The 13,645-nt window shown below is 44.5% G+C and overlaps 1 protein-coding gene across 3 annotated transcripts in view; it reads left to right on the top strand.

Moving 5' to 3' along the window:
* CHD7 (chromodomain helicase DNA binding protein 7) overlaps window positions 1-13,645 on the top strand; it is a 190,338-nt gene that overhangs the window by 64,375 nt on the left and 112,318 nt on the right. The window lies entirely within an intron of this gene.

Below are 13,645 nucleotides of genomic sequence, written 5' to 3' on the forward strand. Positions count from 1 at the left end.
CTTCACTTTCTGCCCTCAATCTTTCCCAACATAAGGGACTTCTCCAATGAGTTGTCTGTCTGCGTCAGGTGACCAAAATATTGGAACATCAGCTTCAGCATCAGTCCTTCCAGTGAATATTCAGGGTTGATTTCCCTTAAGATTGACTGGTTTGATCTTATGGTCCAAGGGACTTTCAGGAGTCTTCTCCAACACCAGTTTGAAGGCATTAATTCTTTGGCGTTCTGCCTTCTTGACTGGTCCAGCTCTCACAACTGTATGTGACCACTGGGAAGACCATAGCCTTGACTATACGGACGTTTGTCAGCAGAGTAATGTGTCTGCTTTTCAACTTATTGTCTAGGTTTGTTATCGCTTTCCTACCAAGAAGTAATCGTTTTCTGATTTCATGGCTGCAGTCACCATCCTTCTATTAGTTCCTTAACTTACTCTCTCACTTAGTGGCTTGTGCATTTATCCACTTTTTCAAAAAAATAAAAAATATTGAATCCCCCTGCCCGAGGACTTGTGCTGGAGCTAAGAGTGCATAGAAAAGCCAAACCCAGGTCCTGCTTGCAAGGAGCTCTGTTGTCATTGCCAGCGGGGAGGTGGATATTGGACCCAAGTGTTTTTCCCTTCTCTTTATTTTTCTGTGCTGTTCTCTCTACCCCTCTCTCCGATTTAAAAATACACTGAGCCTTGGTTTCCAGCAATGTTTCATGTATTTGTGGTAGTGCCTCCCACCTCTTAGGAAATCATTATTTTAAAATAATTTTTATCAATCATATTTTCAGTTCAGTTGCTCAGTCATGTCAGACTCTTTGTAACCCCATGGACTGCAGCAGGCCAGGCCTCCCTGTCCATCACCAACTCCCAGAGTTTACCCAGACTCATGTTCATTGAGTTGGTGATGATTTAATTAAAAATTAAAAATCATATTTTTAATAAACATTAAATTTTATTTTGTTGTTATTTTCCTTACAACATGTGGTCTTCTGAACCAGTTGTTGAATGTTAGTGTGAACTTAACTTGCACCCTGAAGAAAATCATAGGAAACGACAATCCACAGAAAGTGTTCAGTCTCTTAACAGATTGGGATACCTAGCACTGAATGCAGAGGTCTTCCTTTTTATCAGCTGGGATTTCATCTTACAGAATTTATAAGCAGACAGATTTAGGTTTTAAGCTGTAGTATTCCCAAAGACATCTTTCCATTATCAGTGTTGGTGTTTGTGCCCTGGGTCTAGGAAAAATAAATTAATGTCTGTACGTACAGAGTATTTGGAGTACTGTTCAGAAATATGTATTGATCTTCCACTGTGATTGCAGCCCTGAGCGTAGATGGCACAATGTGGTTTTAGAGCTGTAAGGCACAATGCTCGTTCCTAATGAACTTGTAATCAATTTGGGAAACCATGACTGATATGTGAAAGTATAAATCAGAGGGAAAGACCATGCATGGTTATGCGACAGGTGTCCAGAGAGAGGCAGTGCCTGTTGGTGAGGGTGCTTGGAACCTGGTTAGGACTTAGCCAGGGGTGTGAACTGAGGACGCATTGCAGGTACATCAGAGGGGGCATGGGTTGTTGAGTTTGCTGCCGGCAGGGCCTGGGCATAGAGGTCTATATTATGCTGTAAAGAATTCGGACTTCACCAGTGATAATGAACTAGACAGTGCCTGGGCTGGTGGGGGAACCTGGAAATGAGCTGTGAGTCTGGAGCCCAGGCCTTGTGAGGACAGTGTGACCAGGGATTGGGGAATGGGAATAGGAGAGAATGAAGCTACATGCATGTAAAAGGGTGGGGTCTGGAAACAGAGCCTTTTAGGGGGCATTGTGGGTGGAGAGGCATTTAGATCAGAGACTCAGACGCTTCTGCCTTGGTGGGACTAGGGAAGTGAAGATCAGGAAGTCTCTGGGGGACCTTAGGACACAGTGGGGGTTTGGGGAAGCTGTGCTTACAGGCCCGATGCACTTGGGGATTCTCAGGACGGGTCCTGAGGTTGGGGGGCCACAAGGGTCTCAGCTACCTGGCCTGTGCTCCCCCAGAGAGAGCCACTTCCCATCCTGGAGCCTCACCTGCAGTGATGGCAACGGGCTCCGGAGACCGTGGACAGCATGGAGGGAGGGCAGGAGGGCTGTCCACCAGCTGCTGGGGCCTTGGCCCACCTGGGTGGCTCCTAGGGCAGAAAGGAGCTTGACTTAGTTTCCAGGGAGTAGTCCTTTCTTGTTCCCCCAAAGTTTCTTACAGAACATGGGATCTTCTGAGAGCAGTGGCCCTTAGACACCTCCTGGTCCCAGCATCTTCTCTCCTCCCTGGAGGACAAGCACAGTAATCCCATCCCTGGGTGGAAACTGCTGATCTCCTCCAGCTTTCCCTCATTTTAAGAGCTCAGATGTTTTAACAGAGGTTCAGAGGACATAGATGAGTATGTGGGCTCTGAGTCTCCTAGTGCCTGGGGTCTGTGCCCTGGTAGATAACCGTGGCCACCAAATGCATTTCTCTTTATCTCCAGCTCCATCCTCTCGAGCACAGCATCGTAGACTAACCTGGAACTGTTTATGAGGTATATTAAGTAGATTTGAGGTATTTTTATTATCTAAGTTTAGTTGCCTTTTTGAACATTTTTGCATGGTATTTGCTTCTTTCTTTCTCCTCAACTTTACAGAACCTCTTCAGCTTTTGAAGCACTCAGTTCTGAAAATCATACTGGCGTAAAGTCTCAAGATGACCATGGACTTTGAAATCAGAAGAGTGTTTGAATTACAGCTCTCCTTATTTGCTTGGTGACCTGAGATAATTTCTTACCCTCTCTGAACCTCAGATTCATCATCAGTAAGAGAGGAAAAAGTGCCCATCTCAAAGGGCCTTGAGGTCAAGTAGGGTAATATACTCATATCATGAGAGTGTGATCTCTAGCTTATGGGGCATGCTTGTTGTGCTTAGTTGCTCAGTTGTGTCCGACTCTTTGTGACTCCATGGACTAGCCCTGCAGGCTCGTCTGTCCATGGGATTCTCCAGGCAAGAACACTGGAGTGAGTGGCCATGCCCTCCTCCAGGGAATCTTCCCAGCCCAGGGACTGAACCCAGGTCAGCTGCATTGCAGGCAGCTTCTTTACCATCTGAGCGATATATCAGGGAAACCTGTACATGTCAATTTTCTTCTAGGTTCTACTTTCTGATCTGCTGCAGTGAGAACCTTACTTTGTAATTCGTGTCATTTCACGTGTACTAAATACAGTAAAAAGTCACTTTTGTTTTTAAGGAACAGGTTACATGTTATGAAATATGGCCTTAGTTATGAAACATTAAATTTGACTTGTGCAAATATCACCCCCCTTTTAGCCCGTGTTTCTGGGTGTGGTGAGTTTAATGGAGTGGATCGTTCAGTAACCTCAACACCTCTCTCTCCCCGGGACTGACTCACACGTTTCAAGCAAATCATCTGTCTGATTATGTTTTGCTTTAGAACTACTAAAATTATTTTACACTTCGTATATGACACAATGGCCGTTCAAAACTGTGCTGTGTAGCAGGGAAATTACCAAATTAAGTTGAAATATTGATGTAATTTGCTGAATTAGCACATTCAGATAGGATTATTGACTTTTTTATCTTGAGTGTTTTTTTGTTTTTTTTTTTTTTACATTTTAATAGAAGTTATGCTTTTTGGATGTTTCATGGGTAGTGAACAGATATTTTAAAAATTCTATCACATGTTTAAGTATCTTTGAAGATAAGTCACTTTATAATGAAGAGTCAGCAAAGGAGAATATTAGAACAGACACCATAGTTCATCGGGCCATATGTTCATTGTGTGGACGCAGTCTTTAATGTTGGCTCCAGACTAGCTTGATGATTTGATGATACAACTTAGAGGGAAAGAGAAAACCTAGCTTCTGTTTCTTTTCAACAGCTGATTAGGACAGTAGTTTCCCTCTTCATCTCAGACCACGCTCCCTCCTTCCTTCCTTCCTATCAATCGTTAAATAGTTTATTTATATTTTAATTTTTTTCTTCCAGTTTTGTTGAGATATAGTTGACTTACAGCCCTGTATAAAGTGTACAAGGAGTATGGTATAATGATTTGATTTACATATGTTATGAAGTGATTGTCAGAATAAATTTTGTGAGCACCCATCATCTAAGTCCAAAATTAAAGAAACAGAAAAAAATTTTTTTTCTTGTGATGAGGCCTCTTAGGCTCTCCCCTCGTATCACCTTTTACGTATGATATACAGCAGTGTTCATTATGTTTATTATGTTGTACACTGTACCCCTGGTACTTATTTATCTTATAACTGGAAGCTTGTACCTTTCACCACCTTCCTCCAATTCCTTCTCCTCTAGCCCCTGCTCTGGTAACCACAAATCTCATCTCTTTTTCTATGAATTTTTGTTTGTATTTCAAGTGTAATTGACCTATAGCACTGTAGTGTTAGTTTCTGTTACACGACACGGTGCTTTGAAATATCTGTGCATTTCAAACTGATCACCACAGTAAGTCCGGTTACAATATGTCACCACGCAAAGATGTTAGGTAATCGTGGGCTGTATCCGCCACACTGTACATTTCACAGCTGTGGCTCATTTGTTTTGTAACTGGGAGTTTGTCCCTCTCAGTCACCCTCACCTATTTCTCTTCCCCTCCACCCCCTTCATTCCAGCAGACACCTGTGCGTTCTCTGTGTCTGTGACTCTGTTCCTGTTTTGTTGTGTTTGTTCATTGGTTTGGCTTTTTTAGATTTCACATGTAAGTGAAATCGTATAGGATTTGTCTTTCTCTGCATCTCAGTCCCTTTTACGCTCCTTAAAATTGTTGGTGACTCTAGGATTCTTTCTATTTTTATTGTTTTTAACACCAAGAACATTTTATACTGGGATATAGCCAATTAACAATGTTGTGATAGTTTGAGGTGAGCAGCGAAGGGACTCAGCCGTATATAGTTGACTCTCAAGATTCTTTACGTGAGTTTTATGTGTTAATATTTGTTGTTTTGGAAATTCAAAGCGAGGACAGTTTGAAATATTTGTTACTTCTTTGTAAAACGAGTAAAAATAGTAAACCATTATGTGTTAATGTTCATCACATCTGTAACTGAGAAGCAGCTGTGTTCCAAGAGAACAAAACCTCAGTGGCATTGTTTTACCTTCTCTGAGATGTTGTGTTCTAACAGCTGTTTCCTCGTGCAGTCTGCAGGCAAGTCATGAGCCTCTGGCCAAGTCCGTGTGCATTCGGAGAGAACGAGTGTGAGAGGCTTGGTGACATCTCAGTGTCACCTAAAAAAACACCCCGAGCTCCTGGAGCCCCGCTCTGAGAACCAGCCGTGTGGAGGCGGGAGTGTAGACCTTGGAGTCTGCAGTTTCTTGGTAGGAGAACTACCAACTGATTCCTGACCCCACGACCCCAGGGACTCCACCTCAGGGCCCCTTGCCTTCTCTCCAGAATGAGGGGTGACCCACCCTCTTGGTTAGAGGCACAGGGAGAGGAGTGGTAGCATCCATTAGAATCTAACCTGGTGTCAGACGCACGGTAGGGACTCAAAAGTGACCCTTTGTCATCAGGCAGGCATTAGAATTGCTTGCTGTGGAATTGGGGGATGACCCCAAGCGTTCATTCTAGGGTTGCATGTGGTCAGAACTGTTGGATCCCTTCCCTCGGTTCCTTGGAGCAGTTCACAGACGCCCAGGCTCCCCATGCTGCTCCCTGGGGGAGAGGAGAAGGGCTTGTTGGGTGGAGGGGGGTGCGGGCTGCCTCTGGAAGGCACGCTGCGGTGGTGAGCTTGTGTGCTGGGGGGCAGCTTGGCACCCAGTCTTAGGAGGCGAGCTAGGGGCCTGGGAGGGTGTTCTGGGCAGGTGCTGTGTCTGCTGAGCTGTGAAGCATCAACTGAGTTGAGTGGAGGGTGGGAAAACGCAGGCAAGGTGAGAGTTGGAAGCCTAGGAGACATGAGGGCAGAGAGAGAGAGAGAGAGAGTGAGCCCAGGGCTCTGCATGTCCCTCAGTGTTGCTGGACGGTGGGACCAGGGCCAGGGGGCTCCCCTCTCTCCAGCATGACCCTCAGACCAGGCTCCGTGTCCACGGGTGCACTGGGAAGGTGCAGAGGGACCCAGCACCATCCTTGGGAGGAGAGAGAGAGCGGAGAATGGGGCCAGGTGGACGCCAGTGAGAACTACCCAGAGGGAAAGCTCCGGATATCATTTTTCTCTTGAAGAGCTTGTGGGTTGTCCTACAGGTCACAGGTGAACTTCCGAGTTTCTGAATGACTCATCCTGCTCAAATCTACAAAGGTGTAGATTGATTGACTATACTCTGAGGTGGGCAAGTCCTTGTGAGAGTTTTAGGATCCCTATGTGTTTGTGTGTGTACGCTCAGTCATGTCTGAGTCTGTGACCCCATCAGGCTCCTCTGTCCATGAGATTCTCCAGGCAAGAGTACTAGAGTGGGTTGCCATTTCCTCCTCCAGGGGAATCTTCCTGACCCACTGATTGAACCTGTATCTCTTGCATCTTCTGCATTGGCAGGCGGGTTCTTTACCACTGTGCCACCTAGGAAGCCCCACTGTGCCCTTAGAACAAGTATGTTTTGGATGCGTTTGTGCTTCTGTCATTAATTTGTCCTGAAATACAGTCATGGTAAAGGAGGACAGAAGCAGAATGCATCTTTAAAGGACCACTTAGATTGAGGTGATGGATAATAACTCCTGTGTCCTAATTTTCCCATGGGAGATTAAAAAGGATCCAAAAGAATCAGTGTTGCAGCTTTTCCCATTCTGTCTTTCCGTGATGTGTTATGAATAGCTTAAAAAAAAAAATAGCCTTTCTGGGAAACCCTTTTCCTGGTAAATGTCAAATAGAGAAATCCTCTCAGTTCACCCGGTAAATAACAGAATTGCAGACACAAGCAGAGTAATTGGCAACTACTAAATACATTTCATAGAAAAAGTGGACCTGCATCTTTTACCTCATTTATGAAAATTGTGGTCAGGGGTAGAGAAAAGGACCTTTTTCATTGAGAGTGGATGTGTCTCTGTGAATACCACTCTGGACAGACTTACACTTTGACACCCCTGATGACGTCTGGTGGAGATGGGGAAACAGATCAGCTCCGAAGAAAACGTGTATTTGACCTGAGTGGCGCCCGGGGGCTATGGTCAGTGTGTCCACACTGAGAGGCACGCAGGGTCAGGCCTGCTGGAGTAGCGGCCCTGCTGAGCCCACAGAGGAATTCAGAGGGAGCCCACCCGCTCCCCCAGGCACTGGTCTTCAGACACCTGGGGTTTGGGCAGCCATCCCCTCCCCAATTGTTCCTGGTAACCCCCTGTCTTTCATGAAGACTGAAGGTGTCTCTTCTGACCACTCCTATCCGTATATTTTACTGCTCAGTGAGCACCGCCTGCATTTCCCCTGAGCACAGCTGGTTTATTCCAGAGGCCAGTGATTCAGGGGGTTAAAATGGAAAATGCCAAGTGTAGACTTAGAGCAAAGAAAACATTCTACCCCATCTGTCCTTTTACCCCACACTCTGAAAGCATGAAATGAGCCGAATGCTAAATGGTAGGTAGCCTTGCCTCTGAGCGGCTTTTATTTTCTACAGGGGTATTGTTTTCTGCGACTCTCAAAACCATCATAGATAACGAGAAGTTCATTTTTAAATTGACTTTATGGATCAGCCTGCATATGATCCATCTGCTAACTGTCCCAAGCAGCCAGTGAATTTTCTTAACTTTTAAGAAGTCACTTTTAGATACTGCTTTTTTACGATGTACCGTGGTTGCCTTCATTCAGCTCCATCAAAGAAATATTTATTGAGTGCTTCTTAGGTGCCACGCCCTATTTAAGGACAAGGTTGGTGGTGTGGCGGGAGGCAGGGAGAAGGCCAAGGCCTTCACTGAGGTGGATAGGAGTTTTGTCATTGAGGTGCAATCTCCTGGCCATCATTTCTTTGTGTACTTACTATGTTCTAGACCAGTGCTGTCCAACTGAAATACAATAGGAGCAGTGAATGCTAGCCACATGTGTTATTTTAAATTTTCTAGTCACTACATTAAAAAAAGAAATGATATATTAGTATTATGTATTTAATTAACCAGATATATCCAGGATATTATTCCAACGCATAATCAGAATAAATAATTACTAACGCGGTATTTTACAGACTATTTGAGATCTAGGATGTATTTACAGGCAGAGCCCATCTGCATTTGTATCTGCATAAAGCAAACCAGTAGTCCATGTGGATGGTAGCCGCCATATTGAACACTGCAGCACTATATTCTTGCCACAGCAGCTGCTTCCGGTTATCTTGGAAAACAAGAGTGTAAAAAACTAATGCACATATAAATAAACTTAAAATTGTTTAGTCTAATAATGAGTCAGCCTCCAGTACAGGTGTCAGCACCCTCCTCGTAAAGTTGGGAAATTAGTAACTTTTTTAAAGGTATAAACAGTACGTGGTATTGTTGCAGGGGTGTGTGTGTGTGTGTGTGTGTGTATATGTGTTTGTGTGTAGTATTAGTATCAGTTCCTAAAAAGATAGATTATCAAAGTGAAATTTCCTTTATTTGGACTTCAGAGAAAGCTATCTTTCTACTTTATTTTAAAATAATGTAAAAATAACATTTTTTCTCAGAAAGATGAATTATAGCCATTTTTAAGATTTTAGTTTCAAGTGGTTTGGGGATACTTTTCATAGTTATTCTCTCCTCCCTTCCCCTTTAACTTTTCTTTGCCCCTCTGTGTCTAATGCTTGTTTCTTTATGAAATTGGTCCTTCGTTTTCACTATTACGCATGCACTGCCACTCTTCCACCCCTACTCTTTTTTTCCTTTCACCTTTTCTTCTCTGCTGCTCTTTCTTCTTCGTTTTATCATTTGTTCAGAAAGGCAGTCTCTGGCACTGCAGAGAGGTAGTTGGCCAGGGAAGGAGAGCTGGGAGAAGGCTCAGGGGGACAATTAGGAAAACAGCATTGCTGGTCCTGACTTGGAGAATTTACCTTAATCTTGACATCTCAATATCAGTCTCTGTCCTCTGCAGTTACAGCTGTCAGTCTGCAGATAATCTCTAGGTAACCACGGGGAGCTGACCCTTATTCTGCCCTTGTTACTGGCTGCAGCTCTTTATCAGCGAAGGAAGTCAGTAGCAAACTTGTGCTTTTGCCTTGCGAAACCTTAGTAGGTGATGGTGCATCACCATGAGGGAGGTTTCATTTTTTTCTTCACCTACTGTTAAAAACAAAAAACAAAAAAACAGAGGACCTTCTAGGGCCTGAGCCATGGCACTAGGTCCAGGTCCTGGCGGCAAACTTAAAGGAAGTTGGCAAAACGCTAAGCTGTCAGCAGCACTTTAAAAAGCTGAAAGTCAGCACAGAGGCGCCTATGGTTCTACTAGCTTGCGCTCTGGTTTGGGTTGAGTGATGAGAATGATGATCTTGTAAGACTGGGTGCTGCTGCGAAGTCGCTTCAGTCGTGTCCGACTCTATGAGACCCCCTATCCTTAATTCTTCTTTCAGTGATCAAATTAAAATCAGCACCCTGGCAGTCACTTGAAGGAAACACGTCATGTCGATGCCTATTTGTGAAGAGCATGGTGTTCGTGATCTGCTTTTATAGTGTTTTTGGTCTCTTCTCTGTTGCCTACTGTGTTTAACTCTAGACAATTTTGTACCACTGATTGCAAGAGAATTCTTAGACTTGAATGCTAACCGGGTGGAAGCAAAATCAGTTGTTTTAAGTTGTAAGGAAGAGGTATTAATCTTGAGAGCTGTTTTGTTCTGTTTGTTTGCTTTGGCCATGGGTATCAAGTGCTGGAGAATATTGAAGGCGGTGCAAGTGGTGGTGGTGGAAAAACCTGGTTAAGAGTTCCTGTAATGCTGTTCACTTACGCTTGCCTCCCTGGCCATGGTCTGGCTGGACAGGTGGGCAGCGTTAGCATAAGAATCCCACCCCCAGGGAAAAGAAAAAAAGAATCCCATCCTCTCTCCCTGAGATAGGCTATGAAGCCCCTGCCTCATGCTTACTGTAGAGTGTTACGAGCATCGCAGGGTGGATCTCCCTATGACTGACTCTGTGTGTGTGTGTGTGTGTGTGTGTGTTAAGTCGCTTCAGTCATGTCAGACTTTGCAACCCCGTGGACTGTGGCCTGCCAATCTCCTCTGTCCATGGGATTCTCCAGGCAAGAATACTGGAGTGAGTTGTCATGCTCTTCTCCAGGGGATCTTCCCTGCTAGTGAATAGGCAGTGACTTTTCAGATCATCCTTTCCCCAGATGTTAAGGAAATGGTATTTCTGGATGTACTTTTTAATGAAGGGATGGTATGTAGACTTAAAGTTCTTATCGAAAATAGGAATACTTGAAGTTAAAGTTCATTTTTTAGGTCAGGCTCCTAGATGGACTTGTACAATGTGAACATTCTCTTTAAGAAAAAAATTATATAAAATTGTGAGATTATTCAGATGTGCACTTCCCTGGTGGTTCAGATGGTAAAGAATCTGCCTGCAGTGTGGGAGACCTGGGTTCGATCCCTGCATTAGGAAGATCCCCTGGAGGAGGGCATAGCAACTCATTCCAGTATTCTTGCCTGGAGAATCCCCATGGACAGAGGAACCTGGGAGGCTACAGTCCACAGGATCGCAAAGTCAGACATTACTGAGCACATGATGTATCTGTTTTCACTGTTAATGCAAAAAACACCTCAAGGGATTTCCCTGGCAGGCCAGTGGTTGAGATGTCACCTTCCAGTGCAGAGGGCACAGGTTCAATCCCCGGTGGGGGCGCTAACATCCCACGTGCCTTTGGCAAAAAAAAAAAAAACAACCCAAAACATAAAATAGAAGTAATACTGTAACACTTAAAAAGTGGTCCACGTCAAAAAACCTTAAAAAAAAAGAACAAACAAACAAAAAAAACCCCTCAAAATGTCAGTGTGAAGTGGCCAAACTTGAGTTGCGCTGTAGAAGTGGCTAGAAATGGACGGTGGGAACTTATGGAGAATTTACCTTCATCCTGGCATTTTGCCATTACTGTGCCCCTCTGCAGCTCCAGGCTGTAAGCCTCCGGATGACCTGGGAGTGGCCGTGGGCAGCAGGGGCTCTGGGACAGTTACCGCTGTAATGTGCTGCTGCTGCTGCTGCTGCTTTAAATCGACCCCTTGCTAAGCTCACTCTGTTTCTGGCTCTCCTCATGCTGCAAGGACATTTTCACGAAGGAGAACCCATGAGATGCATGGAGGCGTGCCAGGGATTAAAGGAGATAAGCAAGAGTTCTTTAGGGAAAAAGTGTGGTGATTTGGTGAAAACTTCGGTAGCATTTTATCTTTATCAGCTATTCCTCCAAATGACTGAGATCCTTTTCACTTTAACCGCATTACCTCAGACTCTGACGGTGCTAACAGGGCGCCCTCATCCTCCGTGCTGGGGTCAAAGGCCACAGTGGTTGGTATACTCAGCGTCTTAGACTCAGTCTCTGACTCTGCCTGGCATCTGTCTGCCTTGGAAATGATGGTAGGAGACCTAGCCTAGGGAAGGAAACATCCCAGGGTCTGATTTTGGAAAAGGTCTGTTCTTAGTAGAGCTGAGCATAAAGCTCACAGATTTAGTTTTTGCAAGCATTTTGAAAACCAGTACTTTCTTACAAATAGTGTGCTTCCCTGGTGGCTCAGACGGTAAAGAATCTGCCTGCAATTGGAGAGAGCCCTGTTTGATCCCTGGATTGGAGAGGTCCCCTAGAGAAGGAAACAGCAACCCACTCCAGTATTCTTGCCTGGGGAATCACATGGACAGAGGAGCCTGGTGGGCTGCAGTCCATGAGGTCGCAAAGAGTCAGATATGACTGAATGACTGATAACTTCTCATAAATAAGGTCTCTAAGCTAGGGTGTCATTGGTGAAGGAAAAAATAACCAAAAAACCCAGTAAGAAACTAGTCATTTATAGAGCAAAAATGAGCCAAATGTGACAAACCTTGTGTTTCCTTTGTTGCAGACTTGAGTGGTCATCCTTTCCATGCTGTGCCGCGTTAGCTGCTAGAATAATAATTCATATTAAACATAAATATAGTTCCAAGACTAAGTTAATGGGAAGAGGCGTCAGCTTACTTGTTTCATCCAGAGTTTACCTCCTCATTGTTTAGACGCTTCAAACCTGCTCTTGGGTCTCATGGCCCCACCAGGCTCCCTGGTGGGGAGAGGGTGCTGGGGTGGGAGGAGGTGGTGGTGGGGGCTGCGGAGGGGGGAAGGTGACATACAGGGACGAGGAGCTCTGAAGACCATGGGCTTCAGGACACAGGAGTTGCATTTGAATCTTGCTTCTCCAGTGTTTTGCTTAGTAAAATTTTGACTTAGCCTAAAATTGGACACGTCCCTAAACATTAGTTTCCTGAGGATAATATTTGTACCAATTGCATAAGATTATTGTGAGGATTAAAGAAAATTATGGCTGTAGCTGGAATCAAGAATGCCAGGAGAAATATCAATAACCTCAGATATGCAGATGACACCACCCTTACGGCAGAAAGTGAAGAGGAACTAAAAAGCCTCTTGATGAAGGTGAAAGAGGAGAGTGAAAAAGTTGGCTTAAAACCCAACATTCAGAAAACGAAGATCATGGCATCCGGTCCCATCACTTCATGGGAAATAGATGGGGAAACAGTGGAAACGGTGTCAGACTTTGTTTTTTTGGGCTCCAAAATCACTGCAGATGGTGACTGCAGCCATGAAATTAAAAGACGCTTACTTCTTGGAAGAAAAGTTATGACCAACCTAGATAGCATATTCAAAAGCAGAGACATTACTTTGCCAACAAAGGTCTGTCTAGTCAAGGCTATGGTTTTTCCTGTGGTCATGTATGGATGTGAGAGTTGGACTGTGAAGAAGGCTGAGTGCCGAAGAATTGATGCTTTTGAACTGTGGTGTTGGAGAAGACTCTTGAGAGTCCCTTGGACTGCAAGAAGATCCAACCAGTCCATTCTGAAGGAGATCAGCCCTGGGATTTCTTTGGAAGGAATGATGCTAGAGCTGAAACTCCAGTACTTTGGCCACCTCATGCGAAGAGTTGACTCATTGGAAAAGACTCTGATGCTGGGAGGGATAGGGGGCAGGAGGAGAAGGGGATGACAGAGGATGAGATGGCTGGATGGCATCACTGACTCGATGGACGTGAGTCTGAGTGAACTCCAGGAGTTGGTGCTGGACAGAGAGGCCTGGCGTGCTGCGATTCATGGTGTCTCAAAGAGTCGGACACGACTGAGCGACTGAACTGAACTGAAACTTTTTAGCACAGTACACAGCATGCAGTTAAGTCCCCAAGGAGTGTTAACTATTTTATTATAACTTTTGTAAATGTAGTCATTGGAATGAGCTCTTGGAATTTTTCCTCCCATTGTCTACTCTTTCATCTTAAAGTAGAAAACCGTTCCCTTATTTTGTAAAATAGAACATTGTGTGTCAGTGTCTTAACACCCAAGATATCAGATTCTCCATAAAGCAAATGCAAATTGATAATATTTTTAAGGGGAGGGGGCAAAAATTGCTACCACATTACAGTTTTTAATTGAATCTCAGGGAAATGGGATTGTTGTTGCCATTTAGTCACTAATTCACCTGACTCTTGCAACCCCATGGACTCTATAGCCCACCAGGCTCTTTTGTCCATGGGATTTCCCAGGCAAGAGTA

Source organism: Bos javanicus, chromosome 14 (genome assembly GCF_032452875.1).
Source record: "Bos javanicus breed banteng chromosome 14, ARS-OSU_banteng_1.0, whole genome shotgun sequence".
NCBI lineage: Eukaryota > Metazoa > Chordata > Mammalia > Artiodactyla > Bovidae > Bos > Bos javanicus.